Source organism: Aegilops tauschii, chromosome 4 (assembly GCF_002575655.3).
Source record: "Aegilops tauschii subsp. strangulata cultivar AL8/78 chromosome 4, Aet v6.0, whole genome shotgun sequence".
Classification (NCBI taxonomy): Eukaryota; Viridiplantae; Streptophyta; class Magnoliopsida; order Poales; family Poaceae; genus Aegilops; species Aegilops tauschii.
In genome coordinates this window covers 123,319,486-123,336,975 of record NC_053038.3, presented here as the reverse complement: position 1 = coordinate 123,336,975, position 17,490 = coordinate 123,319,486, and positions in this window count along the sequence as shown.

The following is a 17,490-nucleotide window of genomic DNA, read 5'->3' as shown; positions in this document are numbered from 1 at the left end:
ATTCATTCTTTCTTGTGATACTTGTTTCCTTTCTCAAAGCATCCCAACGATGATCTCTTGTTGATAGTTGTGGTGCCTTTGAGGTTCATGTGGTTGGAATTCATTTATATACAATAAGACCATATCTAGCCATGTGCTATGTTCTCAAGCAAATTTCTTATTGGTATGTTTATGACTTCCTTGTGGATATCTTGTTCTCTCCTTTTTGTAACTATTTCGTGTGTATATCCTTCTTTGTGGATTCATATCAACATGATTCATCTACCTAGAATCTTATACACTTGAGAGAAGTTACATCTGTAGTTGATATCCTTATTCTTTCACGTCCACCTTTCCTTGGTGGTTACGTGAAAGGATTTATCTTGAGTGTGGATCTTATCTTGTTGCATCTTGATGCACTCTTTTGTGGTGAAGATTATTTTTCTCTTGCTTGTTATGATGAGGCTGCCAATTTAATTGGTATCCCTCCTCTTAACGGAGCTTCCTTTTATATCTTCACCACGGGTTGTCACAAGCATAGGTTCTTTATATGCTTATTAGTGAGATTGTGAACCCATTTGCTAGTTGTGTGTGGGAATGACATGCCTTGCACCATGTATCTCATTCATTCAAGACTATATTGATGCTTAATGCTCATCCGTATATTTGTCTTATCAAGTGCTTTGCCATGTCTCACACACATCCTTTTGGTTGAGCCCATTCGTAAGTTGCCTCTTCTACATGTTGCTCAACCATGTGCTTGTTGCAAGAGCTATGCCTTGTCTCTTTTCTTAGCCCACTTGCACTTCTTGTGACTTTCTACTGATTTTGGGGGAGTAATGATCCTATTCTGTGCACTTGGTATCCTAGTGCAAAAATTCTAATGTGTGCACAAATCATGGGGAGCTTCTCTATAGTTTCTTTACAACACTCCTTTGCGCATATCATAATATCCTTTTTCTTGTGGCTCATAGGTTCTTCGGTCTAGTTGGTTCAATTGATATCCTTTGATTGCTTGCTTCAATTGGTATCTTTTGATTGCATGATTGCTTGTTTCTCTCTTTGCTATCTCTTTGTGGCATATCTTTCTTTTGCAATCTTTGAGCCTCAATATAGTTTGTCTTCCTCCAAGTATTTACCATTGGATATGTGTATTGCATTCCACTCTCTTGTGGAGAAATACACAATTTATGGAGAAACACAATTTATATTGGCCTTCTAAGCTTTTCTCCCATTTTGGCAATCGATGTCAACGGGGGAGAAGTTTCAGAGAGTTTTGTGGAGAAGTTTAGAGAGTCATCTTTTCTTGCTTTGGTTGTGTTCCCAAGCGTTTGCATCTCTTACGCATGCATTATTGGTTGTTGCATTGCATGGTGATGCATAATTCCTTATATAAACTCTCTTGAAAGTGATTGTCATCAATTACCAAAATGGGGGAGATTGAAAGAACATGCGGTGCCCCCATGTTTGGTTTTGGTAATTAATGACAATCTCTATGGACTAATGGTTGCCTTGAGTTATATTTGAAGGATTTGTCCATAGGCATTTCTTGAAGTCCATGTGTTGGTTTCAAGGAGTTTATGAGTTGACCAAGGTGCTATTAAGGAATTATTCTAAGATTGGCCATGTGAGTGTTGAACTTATTGCAAGCATGTCTTGAAGAAGAATATTGTGTGATCATTCATGTTTACCTTCAAGACAGCATCCAAATGAAGAGAGTTGGAAAGATTCAAGGTTGATCAAGACTAAGTCAAGAGTGAATCAAGTTGATCAACTCACAAAGCGTAGAAGATGTACCGAGAGGGATCAAGTGATCCCATGGTATGGTAAGCATTGTCCATTGCACTTTGTGTACTAACCCATGGTCTATGTGAGAGTTTTATGTGGGGTTAGGTACGTGTTCATGGGCTTGTGTCAAGAGGAAGATATTACTCAATCCATGGAGAGGATGACATCAAGTGGTGATCGTCAGCAAGATTGTCGTGTGCAAGTTCAAGTGGAGCATCACGAAGAGATCAAGTGCTTGAAGCTTGCCATCCATTGTGGTGTCAATGGAATTGTGAAGATATGCCGAAGAGTGGCTCATCCATACTGGAGTATGGGGGAGCAATCAACTAGTTTTCATCGAGCCAACACAATCAAGAAAGGTGGTCCAACTTGAGGAAGTCAAGATCGTCATCATCTAGCTCAAGTGGACTATGTGCAAGGCAAATGTTTGCCCTTGATAGGTTTTCTATTTTACCAGTCTCATAGTGGTTGTTGGGAGACCGGGTTGTAGGATCGATTGCCGTACTATCAAGGGGGCTCTCTAGTGAGTAGCTTGATCGTATCGTTTGTCAAGACCTCAAACCATTGCATCCTTGCATCTTCTCTCTTGGTTCTTTTTTGGTTCTTCTCCTTGTGAGGTTTGGAGCTTATGGTCATCTTCATGACAAGCTCGAGTTCATCGAAAACTGATTTCATGTGCATCTTCTTTTGTGTTTCCGGTGTTGGAGTTTTTACTAGTCTTAATTGAGAAAGGGTTCTCATCATTTTATTTTGGGTATTTTCTCAATCGCTATTTCTTGATATTTCTATCGAGATTGTGTTTGCTCTTGTCCTTAGCTTTCCAACAAACTTGATTTCATCGAATTCGGAGCTCGTATGCGAAAGTTGTGGCTGTTTTGATCTTACCTGTTTTTCATAGAGAGGTTGTACCGCCCCATAGAGAGGTTGTACCGGTTGACCGGTGTTTGGAGCGGTTGTACCGCTCCAGAATTGGTCCGGAGGTTGTACCGTCCATGTACCGCTCTACCACCGGACTAGTTTCTGTTGTGGTGCGGTTGTTGGGCGGTTGTGGGCCGGTTGTACTGCTTATTGCCTGTTACCGGTTGTACCGGTGCTCATAGCGGTTGTACCGCTCCTGTGTTATTCTGCACATAACGGGCAGATTCGTGGGGACCTATTTAAGGGGGTCTTCTTCCCCAATGGTTCCCTATCTCTTTAGCTCATTTTTGCCCCCATTGTTGACCTCCTTTGAGCTTGCTAACTCTCAATCCCTCCATGGATTCTTGCTAGTTTTTGAGGGAAAAGAGAGAGGAGATCTAGATCCACACTTCCACCAATCACTTTCTCCTCTATGTGAGGGGAACCCCTTGGATCTAGATCTTGGAGTTCTTGGTGTTCTCCTTCTTATTCTTCCTCTCACTTTCCTCCCTAGCATTAGTTGCTTTGGTGGGATTTGAGAGAGAAGGACTTGGGCACTCCGTGTGCCCTTGCCATTGCATTTGTGCATCGGTTTGAGTTCTCCACGGTGATATGTGGAAGTTACAAGTTGAGAAGCTTATTACTCTTGGGTGCTTGGTACCCTTGAGCTTGTTCCTCTTGGGTGCTTGGGCGCCCTATACGGTTGGTGGTGTTCGGAGCTCAATCATTGTGGTGTAAAGCTCCGGGCAAGCGTCGGGGTCTCCAATTAGGTTGTGGAGATCGCCCCGAGCAATTTGACGGGTACCGGTGACCGCCCCCATGGGTTGCCAAAGTGTACGGGGTTCGCTGACCACCCCCAATGGTTGCCATGTGTACGGGTTCGGTGACCGCCCTCAAGGGTCCCTTAGTGGAATCACGGCATCTTGCATTGTGCGAGGGCGTGAGGAGATTACGGTGACCCTAGTGGCTTCTTGGGGAGCATTGTGCCTCCACACCGCTCCAAACGGAGATTAGCATCCGCAAGGGTGTGAACTTCGGGATACATCGTCGTCTCTGCGTGCCTCGGTTATCTCTTACCCGAGCCCTTTACTTATGCACTTTACTTTGTGATAGCCATATTGTTCTTGTCATATATCTTGCTATCACCTAGTAGTTTATATTACTTAGCATATGTTGTTGGTGCACATAGGTGAGCCGAGTTGTTTTAGGTTTTGTGCTTGACAAATTAAATGCTAGTTTTATTCCGCATTTGTTCAAGCCTAAACCATAATTATTTTAAAGCGCCTATTCACCCCCCCCTCTAGGCGACATCCACGATCTTTCAAAGAACAACAAGAAGAAGAAGGACTAAATTAAGCAGACTGTATATATCTCTATTTATCCTGTCAATCTCATCGCAGGCGGTTAGTAATATGTATTCGACAGAGATCTTCTACATTATCGCCAATAGGTTGGTTTGTTGAACTGTGTGCCCTGACGAGCACACAATTCACAAAAAAGACCGTATGGGCTGTCTATAATGATCGCACACAATTCTGATTACCGACCTGTTTGCCGGGTATCACACACATCTTGTTGCGCCGAATAGTTTGTGTTCACCTCACTCATCGCAAACGGTTCATCGAAGTGAACTGTATGTCGCATATCGCACACACCTTGATCTGGCTGCCCGTTTCTATTGTTCTGACTCGTCGCAAACAGTTCGTACAGATCAACCATATGCCCTTCATCGCACACGCAACTAAAACCTGAACCGTGTTTGATGCATCCGTCGTCGCAAACGTTTTATACATTTCTGACAGTTTTCATACACCACCGTTTGCGATTATTGCATCGCACACAGTTTCTCGAAGGGTCTCTGATCGTAGTGTCGCGTTAGCAGCATCCTGCAATAGTGGGAGACTTATTGCCTTCACCCATGACCTGGTTGAAGGTTGGGCTCACTTGGAGTCTGCCCGAGATTCGATCTGTCATGATTTTGTTGGGAATCGTAGCATAATTTTAAATTTTTCCTACGTTCACCAAGATGCATCTATGGAGTATACTAGCAACGAAGGGAAGGGAGTGCATCTACATACCCTTGTAGATCGCGAGCGGAAGCGTTCCAATGAACGTGGATGACGGAGTCGTACTCGCCGTGATCCAAATCACCGATGACCGAGTGCCGAACGGACGGCACCTCCGTGTTCAACACACGTACGGTGCAGCGACGTCTCCTCCTTCTTGATCCAGCAAGGGGGAAGGAGAGGTTGATGGAGATCCAGCAGCACGACGGCGTGGTGGTGGATGTAGCGGTTCTCCGGCAGGGCTTCGCCGAGCTTCTGCGAGAGAGAGAGAGGTGTCGCAGGGGAGGAGGGAGGCGCCCAAGGCTGTAGGTTGCTGCCCTCCCTCCCCCCCTTTATATAGGCCCCCTGGGGGGCGCCGGCCCAAGGAGATGGGATCTTCAAGGGGGGGCGGCGGCCAAAGAGGGGGAAGGGTTGCCTTGCCCCCCAAGGCAAGGGGGAAGCTCCCCCCCCTAGGGTTCCCAACCCTAGGCGTATGGGGGGAGGCCCAAGGGGGGCGCCCCAGCCCACTAAGGGCTGGTTCCCTTCCACTTTCAGCCCACGGGGCCCTCCGGGATAGGTGGCCCCACCCGGTGGACCCCCGGGGACCCTTCCGGTGGTCCCGGTACAATACCGGTAACCCCGAAACTTTCCCGGTGGCCGAAACTTGACTTCCTATATATAATTCTTCACCTCCGGACCATTCCGGAACCTCTCGTGACGTCCGGGATCTCATCCGGGACTCCGAACAACTTTCGGGTTTCCGCATACATATATCTCTACAACCCTAGCGTCACCGAACCTTAAGTGTGTAGACCCTACGGGTTCGGGAGACATGCAGACATGACCGAGACGCCTCTCCGGTCAATAACCAACAGCGGGATCTGGATACCCATGTTGGCTCCCACATGTTCCACGATGATCTCATCGGATGAACCACGGTGTCGAGGATTCAATCAATCCGTATGCAATTCCCTTTGTCAATCGGTATGTTACTTGCCCGAGATTCGATCGCCGGTATCCCAATACCTTGTTCAATCTCGTTACCGGCAAGTCTCTTTACTCGTACCACAATGCATGATCCCGTGACTAACGCCTTAGTCACATTGAGCTCATTATGATGATGCATTACCGAGTGGGCCCAGAGATACCTCTCCGTCACACGGAGTGACAAATCCCAGTCTCGATCCGTGCCAACCCAACAGACACTTTCGGAGATACCCGTAGTGCACCTTTATAGTCACCCAGTTACGTTGTGACGTTTGGCACACCCAAAGCACTCCTACGGTATCCGGGAGTTGCACGATCTCATGGTCTAAGGAAAAGATACTTGACATTGGAAAAGCTCTAGCAAACAAAACTACACGATCTTTTATGCTATGCTTAGGATTGGGTCTTGTCCATCACATCATTCTCCTAATGATGTGATCCCGTTATCAATGACATCCAATGTCCATAGTCAGGAAACCATGACTATCTGTTGATCAACGAGCTAGTCAACTAGAGGCTTACTAGGGACATATTGTGGTCTATGTATTCACACATGTATTACGATTTCCGGACAATACAATTATAGCATGAACAATAGACTATTATCATGAACAAAGAAATATAATAATAACCATTTATTATTGCCTCTAGGGCATATTTCCAACAGATTTGAGGGTCATTGTCGGTCAAGCTAGATGCCTGATCCACGGGGGTGGTGCTTAGCTCCGTGCTCAAGGCCGAATCCGAGGTATGGTCTATGACATGGTCCTGAGCTGAGTTCAAGTCCGAGATCTGGATGGGAGTATTGGCTTCGTCTTTGGTCTGGTCTGACATCGAAAACACGAGTTCGTCGCGGGAGTCCGCAACATATTCTAGGTTTCCGAATCTAATGATCCGAGGTGGACAGTTGAATCAGCATGAAGTGTGATGCTGCCGAAGACAAAGAGTAGTCCAGGCAGAAAATTCATGCCACAGCCGACGCTATCGACAATCTCGACGCGAGCCATCGAGCCGCTTCGACTGCATAGAGGGACATGTATGGGCCACCAATGACGGAGTTGAATTCGGCAGATCTCGGGTAGGGGGTCCTGAGATGGCAGCCTTGGCACGATGGCTACATGACACAAGGGAGACATGATGTTTACCTAGAATTGGGCCCTCTCAAAGAGGTAAAACCCTACATTCTGATGTGTTTGTATTGATTGTGGATAAGGTACAAAGTACAGGTTGATCTACCTCGAGATCGTGTATGAATGAGTTCTCCCTCTACGGTCTACACCCCTCGGTTTATATAGATATCGGGGGTACCTAGGGTTACACATAGGTCAGTTATGTCTGAAGATAAACGTGTCGAAGATTGCATTTGTCCCTTGGAGTACGCGTCAAGTCTTCGAAAGATTCCATCTTGGTTCCTTCATGAGGCGTGATGAATGTGGCCCACTGACTGGTCATTTGGGGGTCCTTGGCCCGGCCCACGTCTTCTGGGAGCCGACATGGTTAGCACCCCTTATCCAGGGCAGCATCAGGGCCATCGGCACGGATGAGCGACAGAAGGGAAGAGAGGGTTGGAGGATGCTCACGTGATAGAGATGAGCGGGTAGCATGGCCGGAGAGAGTGAAAACTAAGAGAAGGGATCGGCGGCGCAGCGGCGAGGGTTCGGAATGGACACAGGGAGTAGACTTGGATTATAACTTGCCACATACATAACAACACTAATGGACAAGAAATCGAAGAGTCGGATTTAATCGATCAACGGAGATGAGTCAACCATAGCAACCCGTCAATGCTAAATATTCGTCCACTACGAGGAGGCCGCTCCCAGGAAGCCCTCATGTCGCCTGCCTCCCCCCTCTGTCGCCCACAACCGTGCTCCCACCATCGCCACGCTCCAGGAGAAGTGATGAGCGCCCATCTCCGCTCTCGCAGGCTCGCCCTACAGCGGCGTTGCGCCAGCTCTGCTCGCCGGCCATGCTCCAAGCACCGTTGCTCTCACCTGCAAGGTCGCCGGGTTTCGATACCTCCCCGATGCCTCCTCTGATCTCCAGTGGTCCTCTGCTGTCACGCCCAATATGCGATACTATCCTAAAGAGACTCGAAGGTCCCACCAAGGATAGAACCGCATATTGACACGCTTTTGCAAGGTGGATATCATTACATCAACATTACATAATAGATGGGGATACATACAAGGCATACAAATGCCGCAAGAATACATCAATACAACATACACATGATCAACATCCGACTACGGATGAAACACCAACAGAAACTCAAACGACATCCACCCTGCTAGCCCAGGCTGCCGACCTGGAACCTATCCCCTGATCGAAGAAGAAGCAGAAGAAGAAATCCAAAACAAATAACATCGCTCTCGCGTCATGATCATCGCAAAACCTGTACCTGCAACTGGTGTTGTAGTAATCTGTGAGCCATGAGGACTCAGCAATCCCATTACCATGGGTATCAAGACTAGCAAAGCTTAAACGGGTAAGGAAGGGGGTAAAGTGGTGAGGTTGCAGCAGCGACTAAGCAAGTATGGTGGCAAACTTACGCAAATAAGAGCGAGAAGAGAAGCAAAGGAACGGTCGTGAAACTAGCAATGATCAAGAAGTGATCCTGAACTCCTACTTACGTCAAACATAACCCAGAAACCGTGTTCACTTCCCGGACTCCGCCGAGAAGAGACCATCACGGCTACACACGCGGTTGATGCGTTTTATTTAAGTCAAGTGTCAAGTTCTCTACAACCGGACGTTGACAAATTCCCATCTGCCACATAACCGCGGGCACGGCTTTCGAAAGATAATACCCTGCAGGGGTGTCCCATCTTAGCCCATTATAAGCTCTCACGGTCAACGAAGGATATTCCTTCTCCCGGAAAGACCCGATCAGTCTCGGAATCCCGGTTACAAGACATTTCGACAATGTTAAAACAAGACCAGAAAAGCCGCCCGATGTGTCGACAATCCCGATAGGATTCGCACGTATCTCCTTCTCAGGACACACCGGATGAGCAAGACGTCGGGTTGGCATAGACCCTGGTTGCCCAGGGGGCGCCGGACATCGCTCGGTTTGAACCAGCACTTAGACAAGCGCTGGCCCGGGAGGGGTAAAATAAAGATGACCCTCAGGATGCGCGACTCCGAAGGGAAAAAGGCTAGGTGAGGCAAATGTAAAACCAAGGTTGGGCCTTGCTGGAAGTGTTTTATTCAAAGCGAACTGTCAGGGGGGTCCCATAAATCACCCAACCGCGTAAGGGACGCAAAATCAAGGAACATAACACCGGTATGCCAGAAACTAGGGCGGCAAGAGTGGAACAAAACACCAGGTGCATAAGGCCGAGCCTTCCACCCTTTACCAAGTATATAGATGCATTAATTAAATAAGAGATATTGTGATATCCCAACATAACATAATCCAACAAGGAGAAATCTTCATCTTCACCTGCAACTAGCAAAGCTATAAGAGGGGCTGAGCAAAGCGGTAACATAGCCAAACAACGGTTTGCTAGGAAGGGTGACAAAGGTTAGAGGTTCATGGTAATGTGGGAGGCTTGAAGAGCAAGTGATAGGTAGCGCAGCATAGCGATAGAACGAAGCAACTAGCATAGCAATGATAGTAATGAGATCCAAGGTGACGGTCATCTTGCCTGAAATCCCGCTAGGAAGAAGAACGAGTCCATGAAGAAGATGAAGCCACGAAGACGAACGAATCCTCACGATCGCAACGACACGGGAACTATCGAGAAGAAGCACACAACATGGTAAACACACCACACATGAACAAGGCATGATGCTCAACCAAGTATGATGCAAGACAAGGCTATATGAAGCTACTCATGGCAAGAGATGATGCATACAAGAGCAACACATCAAAGCAAGTTTAAATGAGGCCGGAAACAACATGGAACAAATCCGGTAAGTCCTCATATGCAAATTTCGAAATTGGTCCAGATCTGAATAAACTTTATGTTCAAGTTGTTAAAAAGCAAGTTAAGATGCACCAAAATGATCTACACGAAATTCTAGTCAAGTTATATATAAAGTTCATTAGATTCGGAGCTACGGCCTATAAGATATGAGCAAAACAAGATAAGCATGGCATTAATGCAAAATGCATTCAAACATCAAGCAAACACCTCAAAACAAGGATGCAACAAGGGAATATGAAACTACATGCAGAACTAAGCAAGTTCATACAGAGCATGCTCAAAACGGAGCAACGGTGCAACACATACACTCCAAACAAGATATAACAACAATCTGTCCAAAACAGCAACTAGGCATCTAGCAAGCATCAAAACAATATGCTACAGCAACTCAACATGAAAACAAAAGGCATGGACATGATGTACAGGTAAAGCATGACAAAACATGAACAGTGAGCTATCTCCAGAAATCAATAGAACATGCTCAAAAGGACATGGCAAGATTGCAAATAATAACAGATTCACAGACTTAGCAGAAATTACTGGACATGGCAGAAATAACATCAGGTTGCAAAGTTTAGAGCTATCAAACAACACGCTACAGGAATATATCATAGCAAAAAAAGGCATGGCATGAATCTACTAATTTCATATAAGAAAAGTCCCTTACTGATCACGAGCCAAAAAGGCACAGAAGATATGATGGCACCCATGTAAACATAGCAAGTTTCATAAACAGATTCAGACTTGGAAGAAAAACAGAGCATGGCACAAAATAACGATAAGTAGGCATGTTGGTGAGCTTGAACCACTCACCACAGAGCATTACATGGCATGGCAAGGTAACCAACAGTAAGAAGGAATTATTATGAAGCTAAGAACGTCAAGAGCAAGTTCATAGGATGCACGGATCACTAGCAACAACAATTGCAAAATTGATTAACATGTAAACAATCTGCCAGGAACATTATTTAGCAATTTGAGAGCAAGATAACAACAAGCTACAGCAGGCGATAAATGCAAACAAGGGCATTGATGGATAGAGCATAACATGTATAACAAAACATTCTTAGTGGACATCTCCAGATTATGCATAGAATGACTTATAGCAACAGGTATACATGGTATCACAACATAACAGAGTCTGACTTCAGAAATGACTCACAGAAATCAGCAACATCAAGTAGGCTACTTTGCATGCTTGTGCTAGTCACCACAGAGACCCTAAAAATACAAGACTTGCACCACCGTAAAGATGGCATGATGTAGTCTAAAACAAATGTAGACATCAAGCTCATAGGATGCACACACAAAATGCAATGAAAAAGACAAATCACCAAGTTCTGTAAATAGACAGCAGTTAACATCATATAGCACTCTTGCAACGATGTTTAGGGCATCAAGATGGGCTCAAACAATCATGGCACAATGGAACAAAATGAAGGGCATCTCATGATGAACATTTTGACATATTATATTCACAAATCGGAGCACCGAGCACGAAGTTATGGCATGATGAACATGAGCACATAATGCAACAATTCGGAGACTTGGTAGAAAAAATCGCCTCCGAAACGGATCTAGGGTTTCGGCACGCGGATCGAGGCAGGGCCGGATCGGGTCACCGGAGTTGGTGCCGGAGAGGAGGGAGATGGCCGGAGCTCGTGGAGGAGGCGGCGGAGGCGTGGGAACGCGGCGTCGGCGGGCGGCTCCGGTGCGGGACGGCGCGGTGCGGGCGCGGTAGATGTGCCGGCGCGACTGCGAGGTCGGTGGAGGAGCAAGGCGGCGGCGGGCGAGGTCGCCATGGCGGCGGACGGCGGCGCCCGAGGAGGCGGGGAGCGGACGGCGGGGAGCGGGAGGAAGGAGGCGGCGGCGCGGGAGACAGGCGCGGGCGCGGGCGACCACGAGCGGCGGCGGCGGCGGCTCGGGCTCGCGGGCCCCGGATGGGCTCCGCGGGCCGCGGCGCGGTGGGGAGCGACGGCGCCACGTGGCCGGATCTGGTTGGCCGGGGCGTCGGCTGGAGCTGAGGTGGCGCGCAAGGATTGGCCGGGCGACGTGGCTGGCGGCGGTGGACGCGTCCGGCGACGGCGCGGACATGTCCGGCGGCGCGAGGAGGGAGAGGGCTAGGGTTCATCCGTGAATTTCGGGGAAGGGGACTTATTTATAGATAGGGGCTAGGAGAGTCCAAATGAGGTGCGGTTTTCGCCCGCACGATCGTAATCGAACGACGAAGAGCATGGAGGGGGTTTTGCTGGGTTAGTGGGCTGTGAGAAGAGGTGCTGGGCTGCAAAGAGAAGGGGGCTTTCAGGGTACGCGGTTAACCGTTGGGGCATCAAACGACCTCGAAATGGAACGAAATTTGACGGGCGGTCTACCGGTGCTATACCAAGGCCACTTGGCAAATCTCGACCCATTCCAAGAACGTTTTTCTCCCACTCACGAAACAAAGTCTGAGAGGGGCGACGGGCGCGTGCGAGAGTGTAAGGGGTCGGAACGGACAACGGAGAGAACCGGGAGGACCTGAACGGATGCAAGTTTGGAAAAACATGCAGATGAAATGCAGATGATGACATGGCAAAATGCAACACGCAAGCAAATGACATGGTAATGACGGCGAATAGCTGGCAGACACCTGGCGCATCGGATCCGGGGCGTTACAACACTCCTCCACTAACAAGAGATTTCGTCCCGAGATCTTAGGAACAAGACGGAAGGGGAAAGGGATGAGGTGAAATAAGAACAAAACAGTGAGGATGAACAAAGTCACGAACACTCGAGTATGAAAGAGGAATGTTGAATGAGACAAGAAGCAAAAGCTCAAGGAATAAGACTGAATTTGAAACCACTCCGGTTAGAAGAAGATAGAAAAGGAATAATAACGAAGGAATTTATGCAGCACTCCGGCTGAACAAGGAAAGAATAGAACATGAACTTGAGAAATGGAACGATACTTGACTTGAGGAACAACACAAAATCTCCGGAATACTTGAAAGAGTGGAATGAGAAGAACGGGGAAGAAGATGACAACTTCTACCACGAATGAAATAGAGAGCATCCTTAGAAGGAAACATTGAACGGAGTTGTTGGAAATTGAACAACAAAAGAATAAGCTTGTTGTGGTCTTATAGGTAACATCTCAAGATCATAAGGTGATAACCGGCCACAAACGGAAATGATTGGATAGCTGAGAAGAACGAAGAAATGCAAATCTCCACTTCAAAAGAATACGAAGAATTAATTGCACTTCGAAAAGCAAGAAGGAAAGATACTTGAGCTCCTCCTACAAGAATCTTGATGAACACTTGAAGAATGAATTAAATCATGACGAGCCACCTTGATGAACTCCGGTAACAAAAGAATGACGAGATAAAATAGAAGGATGAAAGGGATAAGATTAAATCCTTGCGATGATTTGGATGGAGGTTCACGACGAAATCGGCGAGAAGCTTGGAACTCCGGAAAAGAAAAGATGAAAACACTTTGAACCGAGAATGTGATAAGATGAACAATCTCCAAAAAGAAGAGGTAAAACCACTTGAAGAAAGAAAAATAAGGATTACGTTATGCTTATCCTCCACCAATTAAATTGATGAGAAACCATGGATTTGCATACTACTTATTCTCGTTGGAAAAATTAAGGGGGGATATAGCGCAAAACTTGAGAAAGTCTTTGTGAACCACCGGTAGGGCTGAAAAGAACGAATGAATTGATATGATAACAACAGAAAGAATCTTGAACGAGCCACCGTAGGAACTCAAAATTGAATGACGAAGGAGAATGACTCACCGGGAAAAAATAGGAAAGCACGAATATACTTGAGGGAATCAAGATGCAATTGAAAGAAGAGATCGCGAGCTGATTGAAGCATACTTGAACGAAGCACCGGAAGAATATGTAAACGAATGAAGGGGCACGAATATAGAATAATCGAAGAACAGATTTGAAAACTTAGAACGAAGAAATATTCTGAAATGGAGGCCTCCGGATAATTGAGACGAAAAACAACTCCTGAGATACTCCGGATGGGTGAAAATAATTGCACGACTAGAAACAATTTGAGAGGATAACATGAAGCTAGCATCACGAATCTCCGAGAGAATGGGCAAGATTTAAAAGAAACTCTTCTTCGGTCCTCAAATGCTGAGAATGACGACGAGAAACAACACCAAAATTGATGAGATACTCCGGGAGAATGAAAAGCGAAGAGGTTGAGCCAACAATGAAAATAATTTGAAATTGATCTTGGAAAAGCGTCTGACTGATGAAATTCGTACTTACATCAAACTTCAAAAAAGATTTGAGAATAGCTCCGAGAAATTTGAAGAGTCAGGTAAGATCCTGGGAAAAGACCTGTGGGTTAGGGGCCACTGAAGAGAAATCACCGTTGAAAAAGGATTGTTGAAGAGATAGATGATGCACCGGAACAATTGAAATATTTGAATGAGGTGACAACCTCGAATTAATTCGAACACAGATGAATCTCCTGAGATGTCTTCATCACTCCGGAACGATTAAATGACGAGATGCGAACGAGCAACGGGAAACATTTGAGCCGAGGAAAGAATATAATCACTGCCGAAAATTGGAATTGAATCCACCGGAGAAGAAAAGAGATGAAGAATGTCAAACGAGACGAGAATTCGCCGGTTGAAATAATTGAGGGAAGACTGAAGATACTCCGCACGAATGAAATAGATGCTCGAATAGAGGCTCAGACTCCGGGAATAAAAGGGGTGGTAGGGCAGGAAAAAAAAACAACGGCAACTTGGAAGGGGAAATCGACGAATAGCTTTGAAGAGAAAACGCCGGTTGAAATCATTGAGGAAAAAATGCAAAGACTTCGCACGAGTAGGATGGATACTCGATTACGGACTCCGGTTCCGAGAAGAAAAAGGGTGGGCGGGTGGGAAAAACAAGGACAACTTCGGACAGGGAACAACATCGGTTGAAAAGAGATGAGGATTAATCTAACAAAAGATGACAAGGAACGAAACCACTCGAAGAGAGGTGCACCGGATTGAAAAGAGGATGGACAACGAACAAAAGCTAACCGCGTGATCCTAAAGAAAAATTTGAAGGAGAAGAGAAGTAAGTCGAAACACCTACGTCAAAATTCCTCACCAGAGGGACGAAGGGACTGGGAGTAAAAAGAATTCCTACTCTCCGATATAACTAGACTCAGAAAAAGTTTTCTTCTAGACTCAACAACGGCCAAACTACACGATCAATCAAGGGGGCTCCTAGGGTCGGTCGAGGCTCTGATACCAACTTGTCACGCCCAATATGCGATACTATCCTATAGAGACTCGAAGGTCCCACCAAGGATAGAACCGCATATTGACATGCTTTTGCAAGGTGGATATCATTACATCAACATTACTTAATAGATGGGGATACATACAAGGCATACAAATGCCGCAAGAATACATCAATACAACATACACATGATCAACATTCGACTACGGATGAAACACCAACAAAAAATCAAACGACATCCACCCTGCTAGCCCAGGCTGCCAACCTGGAACCTATCCCCTGATCGAAGAAGAAGCAGAAGAAGAAATCCAAAACAAATAACATCGCTCTCGCGTCATGATCATCGCAAAACCTGTACCTGCAACTGGTGTTGTAGTAATTTGTGAGCCACGAGGACTCAGCAATCCCATTACCATGGGTATCAAGACTAGCAAAGCTTAAAGGGGTAAGGAAGGGGGTAAAGTGGTGAGGTTGCAGCAGCGACTAAGCAAGTATGGTGGCAAACTTACGCAAATAAGAGCGAGAAGAGAAGCAAAGGAACGGTCGTGAAACTAGCAATGATCAAGAAGTGATCCTGAACTCCTACTTACGTCAAACATAACCCAGAAACCGTGTTCACTTCCCGGACTCCGCCGAGAAGAGACCATCACGGCTACACACGCGGTTGATGCGTTTTATTTAAGTCAAGTGTCAAGTTCTCTACAACCGGACGTTGACAAATTCCCATCTGCCACATAACCGCGTGCACGGCTTTCGAAAGATAATACCCTGCAGGGGTGTCCCATCTTAGCCCATTATAAGCTCTCACGGTCAACGAAGGATATTCCTTCTCCCGGAAAGACCCGATCAGTCTCGGAATCCCGGTTACAAGACATTTCGACAATGTTAAAACAAGACCAGAAAAGCCGCCCGATGTGTCGACAATCCCGATAGGATTCGCACGTATCTCCTTCTCAGGACACACCGGATGAGCAAGACGTCGGGTTGGCATAGACCCTGGTTGCCCAGGGGGCGCCGGACATCGCTCGGTTTGAACCAGCACTTAGACAAGCGCTGGCCCGGGAGGGGTAAAATAAAGATGACCCTCAGGATGCGCGACTCCGAAGGGAAAAAGGCTAGGTGAGGCAAATGTAAAACCAAGGTTGGGCCTTGCTGGAAGCGTTTTATTCAAAGCGAACTGTCAGGGGGGTCCCATAAATCACCCAACCGCGTAAGGGACGCAAAATCAAGGAACATAACACCGGTATGCCAGAAACTAGGGCGGCAAGAGTGGAACAAAACACCAGGTGCATAAGGCCGAGCCTTCCACCCTTTACCAAGTATATAGATGCATTAATTAAATAAGAGATATTGTGATATCCCAACATAACATAATCCAACAAGGAGAAATCTTCATCTTCACCTGCAACTAGCAAAGCTATAAGAGGGGCTGAGCAAAGCGGTAACATAGCCAAACAACGGTTTGCTAGGAAGGGTGACAAAGGTTAGAGGTTCATGGTAATGTGGGAGGCTTGAAGAGCAAGTGATAGGTAGCGCAGCATAGCGATAGAACGAAGCAACTAGCATAGCAATGATAGTAATGAGATCCAAGGTGACGGTCATCTTGCCTGAAATCCCGCTAGGAAGAAGAACGAGTCCATGAAGAAGATGAAGCCACGAAGACGAACGAATCCTCACGATCGCAACGACACGGGAACTATCGAGAAGAAGCACACAACATGGTAAACACACCACACATGAACAAGGCATGATGCTCAACCAAGTATGATGCAAGACAAGGCTATATGAAGCTACTCATGGCAAGAGATGATGCATACAAGAGCAACACATCAAAGCAAGTTTAAATGAGGCCGGAAACAACATGGAACAAATCCGGTAAGTCCTCATATGCAAATTTCGAAATTGGTCCAGATCTGAATAAACTTTATGTTCAAGTTGTTAAAAAGCAAGTTAAGATGCACCAAAATGATCTACACGAAATTCTAGTCAAGTTATATATAAAGTTCATTAGATTCGGAGCTACGGCCTATAAGATATGAGCAAAACAAGATAAGCATGGCATTAATGCAAAATGCATTCAAACATCAAGCAAACACCTCAAAACAAGGATGCAACAAGGGAATATGAAACTACATGCAGAACTAAGCAAGTTCATACAGAGCATGCTCAAAACGGAGCAACGGTGCAACACATACACTCCAAACAAGATATAACAACAATCTGTCCAAAACAGCAACTAGGCATCTAGCAAGCATCAAAACAATATGCTACAGCAACTCAACATGAAAACAAAAGGCATGGACATGATGTACAGGTAAAGCATGACAAAACATGAACAGTGAGCTATCTCCAGAAATCAATAGAACATGCTCAAAAGGACATGGCAAGATTGCAAATAATAACAGATTCACAGACAGCTGAAATTACTGGACATGGCAGAAATAACATCAGGTTGCAAAGTTTAGAGCTATCAAACAACATGCTACAGGAATATATCATAGCAAAAAAAGGCATGGAATGAATCTACTAATTGCATATAACAAAAGTCCCTTACTGATCACGAGCCAAAAAGGCACAGAAAATATGATGGCACCCATGTAAACATAGC